General features: G+C 40.1%; 1 protein-coding gene across 4 annotated transcripts in view; it reads right to left on the reverse strand.

Annotated features, from left to right (window-relative positions):
• Positions 1 to 16,407, reverse strand: part of PCGF3 (polycomb group ring finger 3) — a 55,904-nt gene extending 39,497 nt beyond the window's left edge. For 2 of the 4 annotated variants that reach the window (XM_066181547.1, XM_066181551.1), the window contains exon 1: positions 15,624 to 15,912. The gene's annotated coding sequence lies outside the window, so the exon portion shown is untranslated. Of the gene's footprint in view, positions 1 to 15,623; positions 15,913 to 16,228 lie in introns of those variants that run through there. The other 2 variants (XM_066181552.1, XM_066181548.1) reach the window with 2 other exon arrangements.
• Between the last annotated feature and the right edge of the window lie 2,343 nt (positions 16,408 to 18,750).

An 18,750-nucleotide genomic window follows, 5' to 3' on the forward strand; every position in this document is an offset into this window, starting at 1 on the left:
TAGTTCTATTTCGAAGCTTAGAGATACTTTGGGAATGACTCAAACATGTGGATGGTCTTCTGCTGGACTGCTAAATTCACTTATTCACAGGAAGGTTAACAGAGAACTTCAGAATGCTCAAGCAAAGAGAATGCACTGCACAGTGAAAACTGAAATTTGTCTGGCAGTAGAACACCACTAGCTTGGCTCCACAGTCTGTAAAACCACTTCCTACAAAACTCTTAATTTAGGTGCTTTCCAGACCTTTCGTCCAATTAAAACATGCTTAGTTGTTCAGACCATGAGATGCTCATGACAAGGTCTTCACACAATCCTCAGAACAAAGTAACAAATACAAGGACACAGAAAAATATCTGTGCAACAACAGATAAAATTCTCTGCAAGATAGCTTGAATAAAAACACCTGTCTCATAAGATTTTATCCTACTAAATATTTTCCAACTTCTGACAAAGAAACACTGATTTAATTACAGTCAAATTGCTCTTTACATTCTGCTATTTGCTTTTTTAGTGTTGAGGTAATTTTCAATCAACATGCATTTACAAGAATGGATAAAACTGGGAAGCAGTCTTAAAATGTGAAAGTTTCTGAAAGTCTTAAAATATTATAAAAGTAAAGCATTATTGCAGAAGTGAACTTATTTTCTATAATGAACACCACTATGACCTTCTCTAAATAAAATCTGGGTCATTATCAGAAATCAGAATCACTGCTAGAGACAGGATGCTTTTGAAGAAAAAACTGCTCCTGAGTGCTATACCAGATCAAGTCTTGACAAAAATGTTACAGGGACATTTGTCATACATTGGAAGAATATATTCCAACATTCAACCTGCTGAGAATTCAGAGATGTAAACTGCAAGTCATTAAAAAACACTTTGTTTCAAACAGATCAGGAGACCAAGAGATCCTTGACTTCTTGAATTAAAACTGAGTCCAAAACCAGCCCTGAATCTCATGAAGAAAATAATCTTGAGATTTTACTACCTGATTTTGCATCACTTTTTGAATGTTTAATATCTATGCACTTCAGAGAAGTAATTTAAGGTCTTAACCACAGCTGAAACAGACTGTAATGTTCATTATGAAGACCTCTGCAGAACAGATGGACAACTCAAAATAACAAATGACTTTCAGTTGTCATTTCAATCTGATGGTGTGCATTTGAACTGATTGCTCTGATTCCATGCAGACAAGAAAACCAGGGCTTGAAAGAAGCAAGAAACCTTACGGATCTGTGTCATCAACTCCTTAAAACCTTTAAACGTTGGTGATCTTTCCCTTCCTCATTCCACTTATTATATTATATATATATTATATTTAATTACATTTATAAAAACATATTTCTATAATTATTCTATATTCTGTAACCCCAGAATCCAACCACTTATTAACAAAGACAAGAAAAATGTGTAGCCCTAGCAAGTAACTGTATGATAACCTGAGCATTAGGATTTTTATATCTTTCATCACAGGTCTCTATCAGAAACAACAATTTTCTCTATGAATTGTTTCTCAAAAAGAAAGGCAGAATCTTCATATAAGTGTCCTAAGACAATTCCTCGTGGTATCTATTAAAAGGCCCTTAAAAATTCAGGTTTTCAGTTGCCTGACTCCACTTACTGGTCCAGGTACACTGGCAGACCAGTAAAAGAGTAGCTGCTAAAATGGAAATCTGCAATGAGAGGCCAGAAGCTACTAGCTGGTAAGAAGTAGAAAGGTGCTACAATTCAGCTGAAGGCACATTTTACCAACAATCACTTTTTTATGTTCCCATGTAGATTAAGTTCAGATAGCAGCACCTAATTGTTAATTAATCCAAACAAAGAATTGAAAGGGCCTGAGAAACTACATATCCTTTGGTTAAAAAATTAAGTGACTAAAGCTTCCAACTTCACCAATCTGTCCAATAATTGCCTCTGTGCTGCTACAACACATGACAAGACAATGTTGCTAGAATTCCTCCATCACATGCAAGTGGTTAGCAGGTATTCTGGAGTCTTTCTAGATTCAAATGTACAAACAGTAAATTACATAAAATTGGCTATCCATGTACCATATAATTCAATTTATAAAGGAGCCTTACAAAATTGTTCTTTTGTTCCTGAAAGCCTGGGAGGACTCTAAAATGCACTCTGTTCATACACTTCTCTCATTATTCTGACATTCAGCTCTTTCAGATACAAATTGCAGCAATGATGCAACACATTTGGTCTCTTTGGAACTCTTGCTGCTGCAGCTTTCTTACCCCAGACACAATCCTCACATCTGGCAATGTGAAAACAAACCTGATAGTTTATATTGTTTATTTCATGTTAAGTACTACACCAGGATTTTAACCAATAGAGCACAAAAACTGTTTTTCTTTCCACCTACAGCTGTTCAGCCCTCCATTTCTTTCAGCATTTAATTCCTTCAATTCTTAAATTGACGTCTTGAAACTTTGGTTTTGAAAATATTTTTCATCTTTTTTCCTCTCTCAAAATTAATGTAATTGTTAAAGTGATGTCAGAATTGGTATATCAAGTGGGGGAGAAGAAAGATGAAGAAGGGAAACATTTGGCATGATGGCATTTGTCTTCCCAAGTGGCAGTTAAAAGTGATGGGACCCTGCTCCTGGAGATGGCTGAACAACAGCCCATGGGTAGCAGTGAATTTGTTTTCTTGTTTTCTCTGCTTCTGCACGCAGCTTTTGCTTTCCCTGTCAAACTGTCATTATCTAAACCCATGAGGTTTTTTAGAGTACACCCTTCTGATTCTCTCCTTCCTCCTGCTCTGGGGGAGTGAGTGAGGGGCTGCATGGGGCTTGGTTAAACGATGACAGTCCTTTTTTGCACCAGACATGAGGCACAAAGGGTACAAGATAATGAGAGATTCCACTGGGACATATTAGACTGAATATATAGCTATTAGTACTGTTCAGCTGGTAAACAGCAACCTCCAATGCTTGCCATGGGCCTTGCTTTCCTGATGTGTTTTAAGTGCCTAGTGCTTGCTAGTGCTCGCTTTTGGCTTTCATCTCTTTCTGTACTTCAGCACAGCTTCTCACCTTACTGAATTGTGCCTGGGAACACTACATCGATATGCCCAGCCTGGCAGATGGCCAGCGTAGTGCCACTGTTCTGATAGTCTAAAGTTGAGGTGAAGAGACTGTGATGCATGAATGCTTCCATGGTGGAGGACTGATCCACCTGCACCTCATGTATAATCCCCTGCTAGAGCAGGCAGATGCCTTAAGGAGGCTGTGACCTTGTAAGAAGCCCATGCTGGAGCAGGTTTGCTGGCAGGACCTGTGGTTCCACAGGGGACCCTCACTGGATCAGTTTAAGAACAACTGCAGCCCATAGCAAGGACCCACATGGGACAAGTTCAAGGACAACTGTTTGCCATTAGTGGGGGCCCACACTGGAGTAGGGGAAGCAGAGAATCCCTTGAAGCCTGTGGTGAAGACCATGGTGAAGCAGGCTGTGGCCCTGCAGCCTCGGGAGGACTACAATGTGGACTTCACTAACAGTGGACTCTAACAGGAAGCCCCTGCTGCAGCCAAGCTGGGGACAAGAAGAGGAATTCACTGCAATATATACCTATGAACCCAAAAGGATCAGCTGTGGAGATTACAATGCTGTATCAATGAACTGTTAAAATCCATTATCTGGGTTGTAAATTACAGGAATAAATAGAACAGAAACTACTCAAAGCAATGGAGGAAAAACCTTCCAAGAAGTTCAAGCACAGCAGTGACACAATCTCAGCTGGCTTTGGTGCCCAGTAATTGAATGCAACACACCTCCTCTCCTGTCCTGAGTGAGTGCCATAACATATGGAGCCCGAAGTTATGGACTAAATGAACTCAGTGGATGGATATATTATGGACATTTTGCAGGGGTGGTCCACAGACTGTGGGAATGACATCCGGGTATTTTATCAAAGAGTGGGAAGGGGAATGAATGGTGGTTAATGAGCTTGTATTGAATAGGGTGGGACCTGAGCACAATGTAAATGGTATAGAATAAGGGGTGGAATCTGCTGGGTTTGAATAGGACAGAGCTAATTCTCCTCACAGAGGCCAGTATGGCACTGTGTTTTTGATGTGTGCTGAACAGTGTTCATTTTACAGGGATGTACTTGGCTGCTGGCTGGAGTTAAACCACAAGAGGCTTTTACGTGTTATTTACAAAGACTGGAAGTTTTCTCCTTGTCAATATATATGCTAGAATACACTATTAAAAACTTCCCTTTTTAACAAGGAGACCTATAAATAATTTTAATGATACGTTAACCCATTAGCAATTGGGATAAAGCTACACTTGTCAGTCACTGCAGGCAAAATAATATACCAGGAAAAAATCATCACTTATTAATTAGAGGGCACTTGTCATGAAGCAGCATCCGCTCTTGCTCTAGCAGCCTCTTCTTCAGTATCAACCCCACAGGCCTTTTACTGCACATATGTTTCTCATCGTTAAGTCTTTTTCATTCAGGTACCACTCAAGACAAGTGATGAACTTTCCTTGAAAGACAGCAGACAGCCAGCAGTGAAGGTCTGCAACTGAGCCTCAGAACTGACTGACAAATGTGAGACACTATTCCTCAGCAGCACAAAAACCCCTCAGGCCCATCTTTCCTCTGCAGAATCAAGGGCAATGAAAAAGAACTTGTTAACCCTACAAAGGCAGGGAACAAACAGCAACCTGGACAAATCAAACCTAGAACTCTCCTTTTCTCCCTTTGCACCAATGAAAACTGCACTCAAATAACAGCCTTCAATATAAACAGCCTAATAAAAAGAAGGATACCATTAGAGTGAAACAAACATGCAGTCTTTTTGTAGAAGAAGGAACAGCTGAGAGGAATTAGGAAAGAAATGAACACATTAACAGGTAATAAAAAGGAAAGTGAAAAACAGTAGTTTGAACAAAGGAGGACTAAGACAGGACAAAAAACCCCTACACTCACCCAATAAGCACAAAACCACATCCTCCCAATACAGTAAAACTCCTGCTTTTAAGATCTGAGCTTATTTTGACATAATGAACATACCACTCTTACCATATTAAATCAAAATAGGAACACAAAGAGCAGCACTAAACTACTAACCCAACCATCTTAAGAGGTTTTTTTAAACTTTTACAGCTTTTCAGCAATTAGGTGCTGCATCTGTTAGAACCAGCAGACAGCACAGAGATCTCGAAGAGTCTTCTACCAAAACACAGAAGACATTCATAACTAGATTTCATCAGCCAAGTTTCTCACATTTTGTATGTTCTGAATTTGTCTTACTATGTTTGTACTTAGGATAAGTCCCATTATGTGAAGGAAAGATTCTACTCATGCTTGTGGCAGACTTAATGAAATAATTACAGAGACATGTGCCTGGCATCTCCGAAATTTCTTTATGTTACTATGTGTGCTCATGTAAAACTACTACTATACTTCCAAATCTGAATGACCTCAGCAATGAGGATTGCTCCACTTTCCAGTTCAAAATATTCTCAGCAGGATAACAGCATTTGAAAAAGTACACTTGTAGAAACAATGATACCTTTAAAGCACTCCCATTCTATTTATTTTCATTTCTTTCTCATCATTAGGTATGGTGTTTTGCATGCATGTAGGAATGAAGGGGAAAAGTTAAATGTCTAGCAATACTAAAATATGCATTATCTTCCTCAACGAAATGACACTTCACAGAAAAAAAAATACCTGCAGTTATCAAAATTTTTCTGTTTTGCTGGGTTTTGGTTTGAGGTTTTTGCTTCTTTTGTTTCAGGTTGCTGGTTGGTTTGTGGGTTTTGGGTTTGTTTTTATATTTCACTGTCAGTGTTGCAGAAAGAAAAAAATTCCAAAGTTTAACTGAAAAGGATTTTTTTCACTGCATGATCTAATAATGTGTCACAGTTCAAGAAAACCGGATAGTAAATACAGAATATCTATCATTCTAAACATTGCATCAAAGTCATTATTAACAGAAAGCACCTCAAACTCTGACCAAAAAGCAGAGTGACACCATTACACCATCGCTATCTTGTCCAAAGAACATTGCCCATAGCAGACAACAACAGCATGAGAGGCTTCAGCACTTACATCTGAATTCACGGCTGTGACCTAATCACTGCCATGATGAGACACTTGCTGGTTTATTTAAAACGGAGAAAATTTGCTCGGCAGTATGCAGGAGCTGAAAGGTCTAAATTACTAAGGCAACAAAATCTCACCAGGAGGCTAGTTTCACTTGTGCAAGAGCCCAGAAAAACTCACTTCTGCAGTTTTAGAAACTTCTCACTGGAACTGTCCACTCGCCTTGCTGGAGATGGCCACCTAGAAGCAAAACCTTCCTAAACATCACGTGCTTATTTTAACAGATATTACCACAAATTAATGATGAAGGCAACTTTAAGGAAGTACAGGCTTCATATAGCAGTAGAGCAAGGAGAAACTTCAGGAAAAAAGGCAGGTGTAAGAAGAGCTACATCCACCAACCTGCCTGACAGAATTCTCAAGTGCTGCTTCAACAGCATTCATTAAGATCTGTCAAAATGATAGTCTGTATTTCCTTCCTCAAGTTCATTAAGAGCTACAGTATAATCAGGGAGGAGTACCCAAGGAAACGCAAAATTGCTAAATACAGCAGCTTAACTGAATCCCAGAGAAAATAAGCTGCTACCAGTTTCTCTTACAAACACCTCAGTACCTGCTGCAACACTAACAGAACATTCACATAATCCAGCTAGAAGTTTCTCTTTCCAGCCTTACCTATAGTCATTCTGCCAAACTGAAGCCTGTCTCTCTGGAGTCAGAAATACAGAAAACACATACTTGAGCAGAGCACAAGTGAAATTTCTCTTCCCTATCCCGTTCTGGTAATGGTACTCTACAGTCTCTGGAATAGTTTCATTTTAGTCCAAGAAAGAGTTGAAGACATGCTCTGCATTTAGATCTTTGCACAAAACTCCTCAGAATCCTGTAAAACAAGACACTGATGTCAACTTTTCTACGTAATGGGAAATTGCTACTGAAAATAAAGAAGTTGGAACAGAAACTGAATAACCATCTAGCTCTTTCCAACTTCAAGTAAAAAAGACACAACTAACAGACGAAACTACTTGGAAAACTAGTACGAAAGCAGACAAACAGTGACTAAAATAAAGACTAAAATGGCTTTTATGCTGTGAGGAGTCATAACAGCATTTCACATGGACATAATGATTTTCTGATATAGTGATAAACTTTTTAAATCTGCAGTTTAAGATGAGAAATCATCAAATTACAAAGAAGACAGTGGCAAGTCATTGATGAACGACAGCTTTTAATAATTATTTTTTACCCAGTGTGCATAAAAGGTATCCATCATTAGAAACATCAATGAACTTACAGAATTGATAATTAACAGAGATAGCCATTACCACCCAAAATCGTTCAGCTGCACATTGATACAAACGAATCAAAAAACGTAGAAATAAATTATTCTCTGAAAAGACTCAGCTTAAACAGTCTGACAGTCCATGCAAGGAATAAGTAAATAAATAAACTCTATCTCTGCTACTTACCTTAATAACTGTATTCCAGATATACTTTTAAACTACGCTCAGGAATTTCTTAAAGCCAAATCACTTTCATAGACCCCTGTTGCTTCCTACAACAAATTTCAAATGCTAGGTGGATGTATGACATGCAGTAAAATGAGAAGAAAAACTTTCACCGCAAGTTTTCAACTACTCCAGCCTGCTAGTAGTATCTGTAGGCTTGAATTCGGTCCTTCTCTGCAATTCATGAAGACCTGCTTTTAGTGACTGAACTATGCCACAAGAGACAATCAAAATAACTTAAATTACCAACTTTATTAAAAATTAAAGTTTATTAATAGATGACACTCACACTGACACTTACCTCCCTCCATTCTTTAGAACACAACATTCATCACAACAAACATGCACCAGTAAAACTTTGGGTAAATAGGTCAGAAAGGACCATGTCTCCCAACGACCTTCACAAAGCAAATCCTGGGCATCTGAAAGACTTACTGTTCTCAGGATTTACCATGTATAGATCTCTTCATACTAGAAAGAGGTAAATTCAGAGGAAATAGAAAAAAAAAACCCATTCCTTTGGTTTTGAATTAAAGCTGGAAGAAGAGAGCTGAATTTAGGGTTTTCTTCCATTTGAATGCTAAAATTGTCAAACTCTGCAGATGGTGATAATGGATGAGTAAGTAGAAAAAAAGGTTACTTATGGGAAGTCATAAACGGCTAAGGAATCTGGGGAAGAAGCAAAAGCAGCTCATTTTTCCCTTGTCTTCACTCTTACCATGAATATATCTTATGGTAACATCAGGCCTAATAATGGAAGTTACAGAAGGGGACTCCAGAAACTTTTTGCATGTACTTATAGTCTAGATATCCCACTCTAAAGATTTTAAAAAAAAAAAAAAAATGACACCTTCCAAAACACCTCCAGAAATTCAATTCATTGGCAACTAATGCTTGTGAGTGGAGAATAAATGCTCAGAGCACTGGCTTTGGAAGTGTACATCAAGTTCCACTATGAAAGTAATTTGACCCATTTGGTAGAATGATGAGAGAGGAACTGAAGAATGGGGACAGAATGTACTTTCTCTTCCCTACGAGAAGCAGCAAAAATATTTCATTTGAAGACCATAATCAACTTACATATTTGATCACAGAATACCCTATATAAAGAATTAGTCCTACAATTATTTTCAACCCATAGCAATGATAAATTCAGTAAATTAGAAAAAAGGCCAGGGTAAAATACATCTTTATCCAAAAAAAAAAAACAAAACCAAAAAAACCCCAAACAAACAAACAAAACAAACTACCAAAATCAATAGGAAACAAACCAAAACATTATCCTCCCTCTATTCTCAAAACTTTGTCCAAATTCATGCCAGTTTTAGGCATAAAATCATAATCACACAACCTAAGAGCTATTATTGTCTGGACAAAATAACCTTACATAATATGAATAAGAGCAAGAGATTAGAGGAAACAAGTTTAGATAAACAATTTCCAGTGGCAGTATCTAATTTTATCCTTAAAATGTTACATTAAAAATGGCTGCAACTAATACAGTACTTTTTACACCTATGTATTTCCAAGACAGTAAAATGAATGCTTAAAGTGCCAAGTCTTGAAACTTGAAAGAATCTCACAAGCAAGAAGGTGAAGCGAAGAAAACTGCTCCATCCAGAATCCTTTTTACCTGGTGTGGTGCCATTTACAATACATCTGATATAAGCCTTCCCAAGTCTCGGCTACTTTTCCTATGGCCAATGGTCAAAGAATGACAAATTGAGTATTTTACTAATACAAATACAAGTCTTCTGAAATTGTTGCAGAATAACCTGATCTTGGGAAGGATTTCCACCTCATTCTAGTCAATCAAGAAAGAGAAGTACAAGACTAGAAACACAAAATTAATAAATTGGTATGCAAATAAATTACTTACTCAGTGCTACCCAGCCTAACACTACCATTAACAATTATACATGTTATTAAAAAGCATTTCAATTAAACCCCTCCTACTCGATAATAGTTACATTGAAACTTTTGGGGAAATACGTTATTACCACATTACTTCAATCACAGAAAAGGCTTGTGTGGATTTTTCAAAGGAAAACAGAAAAATATTGGGCATTTGCAATTTGTCTGAGAACAGTACAAGCATAAATCAGAGAACTTTGTTTTACCAATATTCAAACTAAATATCTGTGAAGTAATCATCATCTTACGGCAACCCTATTAAAAAAGCATGATCTTTAAGCACTGTTACAGGAAAAGAGAGTTTAATTACTTATTTCGTTCAACAAATTAAACAAATCCATGCAAATGCTACTAAAAGAGTTTATCCCTAAGACCATTGATTTCACTTAAGAGTGTGATTTTTTACTATACTTTCCATACCTAAGAACTTTTCCGCAAGTGTATTCTTTTGCACATGGCAAGAACTTGCACAAGCAGATAAGAAATTTTAAGTAGTGTGCCTTTAACAAGTTACACTTGCTTTTTCCTAAAAAAGGTTCAGTAAAGCTTAAGAAACAACCAACTAGTACATGCTAAAGAGAGAAAGATTCATCATTAGCTATAGCACCGCAGCTGTGGGGCTTTCCCAAGTACAGACAGAAGCAATCAGGCAAACACTGTACACTGGTGTGGAGCCCAGACCTCAGAGGAAAGGAATAACTCAAAGATGAAAAGAAAACCATTTCAAGCATTAAGAAAACAGGTTTGAATACAGTGTGTTAGCTAGCACTTTCCTAAAGTGATGAAATACTGTTAGAAGCATCTTCAACAGATACAGATTTAATAGAAGTTATGCTCTGAAATGTGAATACTCGGACGTAGGAACAGAGGCATATATACTCTCAGCAGCTTGCATGATTAGGTACTTACATAGCACATAAAAAATCCCGTTACCTCTTCCTATTTTGAATCCTGAAATTAGTATCTAAGTCCTTGCGTCTAGAACATAATTTATATATTAGGGGGGAAAGGTAAGCAAAATAAAATCCAGTTACTATCTCAACAAAAAAAGCACAAAATACAATCATCTGAAATGCAGGAGTTAAGATGCCAGACATCTTGATGATAGTGCCAAGGCTGAGCTTAAGCTTCTAAATGTCTCCATTTTCAAATGATTTTTGGTAAAAGTCACCCTGAAGTAACAAAGGATGGCACTATGTTGAAAAAAAATAAGCCATCCCAAAAAATCCTGTTCATCAAATCTCTTCTACTGGTTGCCACAGCTTAGTACAACAAATAACTTTTTATCATAAAAACATTTTGTCTAATCAGTAAAAATAAATTTGGCAATGTCCTTTAACTAAGTCATCAAATGACCCATGGCTTTTATTATGCCAGTCTCTGTACTCAATAGTTCAAATACAACAATAAGAGACACATACAATTATTCACAAATAAAGAATTTATCATTTAGCCAGCTGTACTACATCTTTCAGCTTGTTCTTTCAGGTGACAAACTAGAAAAAACTGTAGAGCACAAAACATTACCTGAAAACTCATCAAACACTGCACTGACACATTTGCATTAAAAATTACGTTTATGATTACAAAAACCATATTGTTCATATGCATATTGGAAAAGAATAACGAAGATGACCTGCACTAGCATAACATCATCATAATTCACAAGAAATTTGCATTATATGTAATACTTGTGATGTTACAGGATAATAATCAACTAGAGAAGGTATTATATGTTGTCTGGCTCTGTAGAGAGAAAAAAAGTTCTTAGGTGAAAAGCTTGACAAAACAGCCATTTGCAAGTTAGCAAATAACATCAAACTCATTCCGTTAACCTAAAAAATTAACATTTCCTCTTAATTACACAGGTACTGCACAGCATGTTCTCACTGACACCAAACATACACAGAACACTTTCTGGTTTAAATCAAAACAAACTTACGCTATTCATAAAGCAACAGTTTCCTGCAATAAGGACAGTGTCAGTATCAAACAAGAAGGATCCTTACTACTGCCACAACACAGACCTTTTTAATGTAGACAAAGTTCTAAGTTACTGTCAGTTAAAAATTCAGAGTCCAAAACAGTTATCTCTTAAGATCATCCAAAACAAATGTCTGCAGGGAGAATAAGCCTTCTCCATGCCACTTTGCAGAGATGAAAAATAGTGGCAGAACTAGTTTAAGTTCGTTCTTCTACTGGCAACAAAACTACAAAAAAGACTGATTATCACCCTTGCATATTTCCTCCTCAGAATCCCTGCACTATCATAATGCTACCACACATACCTTGATTTACTCCAGTTCTCACCCCCACCTCCTCAACAATTTCTCCCACTGGCTCCATCAACTTATAATTGTGATTTAAAAGAGGCAGTTGTAACTGTGAGAACAGTCATTTTCTGGCACAAAGAACAAGTAACTTGAGCTACCAGAGTTCGTCATTCCCTCTACTACTTCTAATGACCTGTACCACCCCCTTCTCTTGAAAAGTATGTGTTGTGTTTGTTAAAGGAATAGAGAGACCCTTAAGTTCCAACATACAGTTTGAAGTTCCTAGTCTAAAGAACTGTTTCTGATTAAGGAGAAAAAAGAAAAGGCAGAGGGGGAAAGAAAAAAATGTCATTGAAAAACTCACTGCTGGTTTATTTGTTCCTACAATGCTGGCTCTCCGATATGATTGCAAGACTTCAGGTCTCTACAAACTTCAATCAAACTTCCAGTAGCACATAAGATTTTCAGTCCAATTAGTTCCCACCAGACTGAGTATTTCAATTTCATGTTCTGTTGATTTAAGTACAGATGCACTTACTCAGTAAAACTAAGTTGAGAAAAGCTAATTTGCAGCCAGACAATGAGGTAGCATCACCAGCTGCCACAGAGGTAAGTGTGCGGGTGAGCACTAGATCAAGCTGTACAGGGAGGTTCCCAAGCTCATGGACTCCTGAGGAAGAGCTCAGAGCTGCATCCAGGCCAAGCCTGGAAGCCTTGGCAAACCAATCAAGCTGGCAGAAGAACAGATGGAGAGTAGCCCCGGGGAGAAGGACTTGGGGGTGCTGGTGGGGGCCAGCAGGGCAAGGGAGGGGATTCTGCCCCTCTGCTCTGCTCTGGTGAGATCCCACATGGGTCTAACCCCAACCCTGCATCCAGCTCTGGGGTCCCAGTACAGGAAGGAGATGAGCGTGTTGGAGCAAGTCCAGAGGAGGCTATCAGGATCAGAGGGATGGAGCAGCTCCTACACAGAAAGGCTGAGTAAACTGGGATTGTTCAGCCTGGAAAAGAGAAAGCCTTAGGATGACCTAATAACAACCTTGCAGTATCTGAAGGGAGCCTATAAGAAAAGAAAGGGATTTTTTACAAGAGCACGTACTGACAGGACAAGGGGGAATGGCTTCAAAGTGAAAGACAAGAAGTTTAGATATCACAAGGAAATTCTCTGCTGTAAGGGTGGTGAGGCATTGAAACAGGTTGTCCAGAGAAGCTGTGGATGCTCCATCCCTAGAGGTGATCAAGGCCAGTTTGGACACTGCCCTGAGCAATTACATCTAGTGGGAAGTGTCCCTATCCACAGCAGGGAACTTGGAACAAAATGATGTTTAAGGTCCCTTCCAACCCAAACATCCTATGATTCTACAAATTTTGATAAAAGCAGCAAGTTTTCTATAGGTTCTTCAGAGCAATTACAGAACACACCACTATTTATAGTGTTTCTTCAGTTAGCAATGAAACTGTGTTACATATCACAATAGGTAAGACGGCTTTTAACACAGAACCTGCTTCTTTTTTCTCTTGTACTGCGTATCAGATACCAGCTAAGATTGGAGTCCAACACAGTAAGCTTGTATTTTAAAAAGGGAGGTGTAAGAAATACAAAACTACATCAAGACAGAGGTTCCAAATAAGTCTTGTGTAAGCTAAAAGACACGGGCACCTTCTGCCGGGCTTCTAAACTACTGCAGTCAAACTGCCCTGAGAAGATTTTCCTCCACATTTCCTTAAACATGACAGCAAACCTAACCTAGCAAATCAGAGAAGTTTCAAACATCATTAAACATCTTTAGCAGCACTGACAAAAAGAGACTAGAGTTTAGATAAATAAACTCTCAGGAATGCTGACAGTCTTAAATCAACTGCATCTCCAAACACTACTATCAAAACAAGTTTCTACTTAATAACTACTGAGTTACTACATACATGTAACAAACAATAGTTCCAAAGCAAGAAGTAGAGAAAATACTTCTTTTATAAAATACAAGATGTCCTTACACTTTCTTGTAAGCTGGTATCCTAATTTAAGACAGTAGTTGTAGAGTGAAACACTATCAACATGCATGCTTTTCAAAACATCATGTCCACATCCACTTTGTAGCTTAGAGCTTAGCAGCACCACTTAGGAGTTCCAATGGAAATGCTTCAACTTCTTCTCATAGTGTTGCCCAAGGAGTTCAGGAATTTAATCCAGAATTATTTCAGTCCTGGAAGTTCATTACATGACATAAGCGAAAAAGGCCAAACTACCTAAATTAAATGGCCACATCGAAAAAAAAATTAAAGCTATTAAAGTAAGTGCAGAATGGTTCTTGATGAGAAAATTTACCTGTATCTCAAATATAAAGTTTTGAAATTACCTCCCCTAAATCACATAAGTAGACAGGAGATGTAAGAGCAGGACAACTGCAGCGACTAAATGCTGTACTTTACAGTCTCTTAGCAGAAATCTTTCATATCACAGTAATTAATTTCTGCCATTCTTGGCATTAGTATTAGGCTAGGATAATTACAAATTCTAAGTCGACTTTATTACAACATTTACAAATGGTCAGTCTTGATTTTCTATGGTGACAGCAGAGTAACAAGATCAAAGCAGCCAGATCAGCCCACAGAAAGAAATCCAATAGATTTTCCTCAAAAAGTGGTTTATGGAATATTTTATTTCCAAGCTTTCTGCCCCTATGCATCTCTAGAAAGTCACCTGACCCTTTCCTAATGCACCCTACATGTTCTCACCAACTATCTTGGGTTCTGCACAGCTTCTGTATTCCCTCAAACACATCATAAACTGTCTACAAGAATAGCTTCAAAATAAATAGTAAAGCTACTGAAAGGCTACAAAGTTTCTGTTCCTATTCCCCTTGTTACCAAAGAAATTTATGAATTTCAGAGCGCCTTTATGAGATACATGATGAGTGTCACAGCTGAGATTCTAATCTGATTTGCCACTAAAAGAAAGAACACAAAACTTCACAAGTATCCTACCCCAAAATAACTAATAATAGTTTTTAAACAGTACACTAACCTAGTACTAAACCGACTCTAACAATGTATCTAGCATATGCCTAATTGTTCATTCTGTATAAACAAAACCAATCTAGAATGGAGGACACATACATGGGATGCTCCTTAAACACAAAGGTTCATCTCTCCTTTTTTTTTTTTTTTTTTTTTTTTTTTTAAATTCAAGGCTTTTAATCCACAAACTTAATTCTTCTGTGAAACTCTGGAAGAAAATACACAGTATTATTTTGAAAAATACCAAAGAAAATATTTTCAGAACATTGCAGAGGATGTAGGGGTAGTAAACCAGAATTTCTTGAACTGGTTTCTCAGAGGCATGCATTTCATACAGAAAACAGGAAGAGTCTAAACTGATCTGACAGAACGACTGCACAAACAATTTTGTAACAAAAAAAAAAAAAGAAAAAAAAAAGAAAAAAAAAAAAAAGAAAAAAAAAGGAGAAACTGCAAATATGTGAAGTAGCAAAAGAACATCCAAGCACTTGATAACCTACAATAATCAAACCTCCTTTGAACCTTATTAACTTTGGGACATGGAAAACTTTCCACACACGACACTGAAGTAACACTCAACACTTTCAGGCTAAAAGTGATCAACTTAAAAGGCCAGATGTGACACCACATGATACTAGAACTCAGTGGTTTAGAAAACTTTCCAAATTCCTTAATACCGAATACATACACATGTATATACGTGTGTGTGCATGTATGTATATTTGTCCTTAGACTGTAAAACAATTCAAGCTCCTATACTCTACCTATGATACCAATTAATTTCCTATTTCTCACGACTTCATACCCCGGATACTCAGCACTGGAGCCACATACCTGCAAGGCTGAAGTCGCACACCGAAGGGACGTGTACCCTCTACCTCCACCTTACTGGAAACGCCATCTTCGCCCCTCCACTCAGAGACCCTTTCTCCCCAAGCCGTGGGGTTCTGTCCCCTGCCCAGGCCCCTCCACACAACCGGCAACTACTACCGAAGGTAGGAAGGGGTGACGCGAGGGGTGTGGGGGTTTCCTTTCCCCCAGCAGCCGAAAGCCACCTTCCCCCACGGTGGGCACACGCAGGACAGGGACAAACGCTCTCCCGGCCCACGGAGACTCCCTGGCCGTTTCGGGAGAGGAACCCCGACCCCGCCTGTGACCACCCCACGCCCGCCCCGAAAGTTCCAGCGCGGCCCCCCCAGCCCCGGCCCGCTCCCCCGCAGCCCACCCACGCCGCCGGGGCGGAGAAGACACTCGGCCCACACGCCCCGCGCCCCCTCCTCCCACCCCGCAGCCAACACCGCAGCCAACACCGCAAATACCCCGCAGACGGGCGGGGGAGCGTCGGGCCCGCCCCGCCCCCGAGCCCCTCGGCCGCCTTCCAGCCTCTCTGCGGAGCAACGCCGGGACCCCCACGCCTACCCCCCCGGCCCCGCACTGACCTGACGGGGGGAGGGGCGCGGCCGCCGCTCGGGGCTACAGCGGGGGCTCCCCCCGCCGCCGCCGACCCTCCGCTCCCCGGCCCGTCCTTCTTCGGGCGCCACTGCAGGGCAGAGAGCAGAGAAGTCGGAAACGCGAGGCGGAAGGAAACGCCGGCCCCTCTTCCCCTTCCCAAGAAAATTTTAAAAAGAAAAAAAGGGGGATTTAAAGGGCTCGGCCCGGAGTTTAAAACAAAGAGGCGGAAATAGCCGAGTGCGGCCCGAGCGGAGCCGAGCGGGGGCGCCGCGCTCGCGGCGCATGCGTGCGGGGCGCTCACCCGGGCACGGCGCCGGCCGCCCCCTGCTTCCCTCCCCCGGCAGCGGGGCCGGCGAAAGGGGGTCCGGAGCCCCCGACAGGCCTGGGCCCAGGCCACGTCCCGGTCACAGAAGCGCATAGTACGCTGAGTTGGAAGAGAACCATCAGGATCATCGAGTCCGACTCTTATCCTTGCACAGGACACCCTTAAGAATCACACCATGTGCCTGAGAGCATTGTCCAAACCCTTCGAGCTCTGTCAGCCTTGGTGCTGTGACCATTTCCCTGAGGGCCTGTTCTAATGCCCAGCCACCCGCTGGGTGAAGGTCCTTTTTCTAATACCTGACCTAAAGCTGCTTCGACACAATCTCAGGCCATTCCCTCGGGTGCTGTCACTGGTCACCGCAGAGAGGAGATCAGTGCCTCCCAGTCTGCGCTGGTGAGGATGTTGAAAACTCCAATCCCCTCTCAGTCAGACCAACTGACCTCAGCCACTGCTTGAATGGCTTCCCCTCAAAGCCCTTTACTGTCTTCATTGCTCTCCTTTGAACATTAATGGCTTAATGCCTTTCTTATGTTGAGGTGCCTAGAACTGTACATAACACTCACAGTGAGGCCTCAGCAGCACAGAGTAGAGGTGGGAATAGAGGCTGGGTGCCCAACCTGGGTGCCCAACCTTGAAAAATCCATGCAACTTGTGAGCAGAAAGGTGAGAGCAACAAAGGTGGTTGGCTTTTAGGCAGGATGTGCCTATAAATTGCTCCAAGCCACCTCTTCTCTCTGAAAGGTTTCCCTCAAAAGTGCACAGCTGTCTTTTCAGCTGGTGAGAGTGGAGAGTGGAGACTTAAGCAGGAGCTGGGTGGAAGGAGAAACTTTAATACAAGTGCTTTAATACACACTGGTGTCAAACTCTGGGTGGCTCAAAAGGCTCCCAGCTGATGAAATGACAAAGAGCCTGTCTTCCTGAAGGTGTGAAGTTATAGGTCAAAGACCATGCATAAAGCTTGGGAAACCCATGCCTACTTCAAGTTTGCCCCAACAGCTGAACAATTTACTTGCAAGTACTTAAAAATTCACCTGTCCAAAGACTAAAGACACCAAACCAACCTTTACCTTCCCAAATATGCATAAATTTTGACTGTAATCCTTTAAAATACCTGCCTATTTTCCCGCTTTCTTCCTTTCCAACAAAGAACAAGCCATGTTTAAATGTCTTCCACCTTGTCTAAAAATGCCATTGGAAATGGGCTATCTGATATGGCACAAGCCCTCCACGTTCTACAAACTACTGAGCTTTTATTGTGTGCCAAGACAGGGGCTGTGCTTGGCTCTGGGAGCTGTGTTTTCCAGATGCTAAGCCTGAGTTAATGGAAAATATGTCAGCATTTTAGATTTGCTTTCTTTCAGTTCAAGGGTTATGTAGTTACATGAGTGCATCTTGTCTATCTGAAATATAAATTCTGTTTCCAGTTTAACCACAAATTACTTTGTATGGACCTTTGTTTTGTGTTGTAGAAAGTAATGGGGTTTCCTATCTGTCCCCTGGAACTGGGGTTCAAGTAGCCAGAAGTAAAAGTTACAAACTGTAAGAATGTGCATGAAATTATAAACTGTATGCTTGCTTTTCTTGGTTGGTTGGCTTGTTTTTTCCTAGTGCTTCCAGACCAAACACTGAAAATTGGGAAAACCATTAAGGCCATGGTGAATAGGTGTTGACTTTCTTTTATGACAGAATTTTTTTAGAAGATGGCACCTTGAGCAAGATGATACAGCCATGCCTACTAAAACAATCTACTGTAATATACCCATTATGACAAGATTTATGACCCGCAGAGTGCAGGCAATGGTTTGCTCTCTTCTCAGCCTCATCACCTAACATCAGTTCTAATGCCTTCAGCAACACCATTAAAGTGTGTGTTAGCCATAAGTGATGTTTCCAAAATACAACTTTGCCAGTGACTACAGTGTCTAATATGACAACTAGAGTGTCTTTTCTGAATTATAACACTTGATATTAGAAGAGAAGTGAAAGTTTTTGTTTGCATTGCAGTCAGTGAGCTGTGATCAAACTACAGAATTTCAGAGTGACTTGAGGAGAACTTGAAACTGCATTTAAAGGAGTCTTGTAGTTACCTTTACATGCATTAGTCTTCACAGTTTTCACCCAAATAAGAGCGTGACCTGAACATGGGCAAATTGCATCTCTGACTTCCAGAAACATGTATTTCCT

This window comes from Chamaea fasciata, unplaced genomic scaffold (assembly GCF_029207755.1).
Source record: "Chamaea fasciata isolate MVZ Bird 193981 ecotype frontalis unplaced genomic scaffold, bChaFas1.0.hap1 SCAF_4, whole genome shotgun sequence".
NCBI lineage: Eukaryota > Metazoa > Chordata > Aves > Passeriformes > Sylviidae > Chamaea > Chamaea fasciata.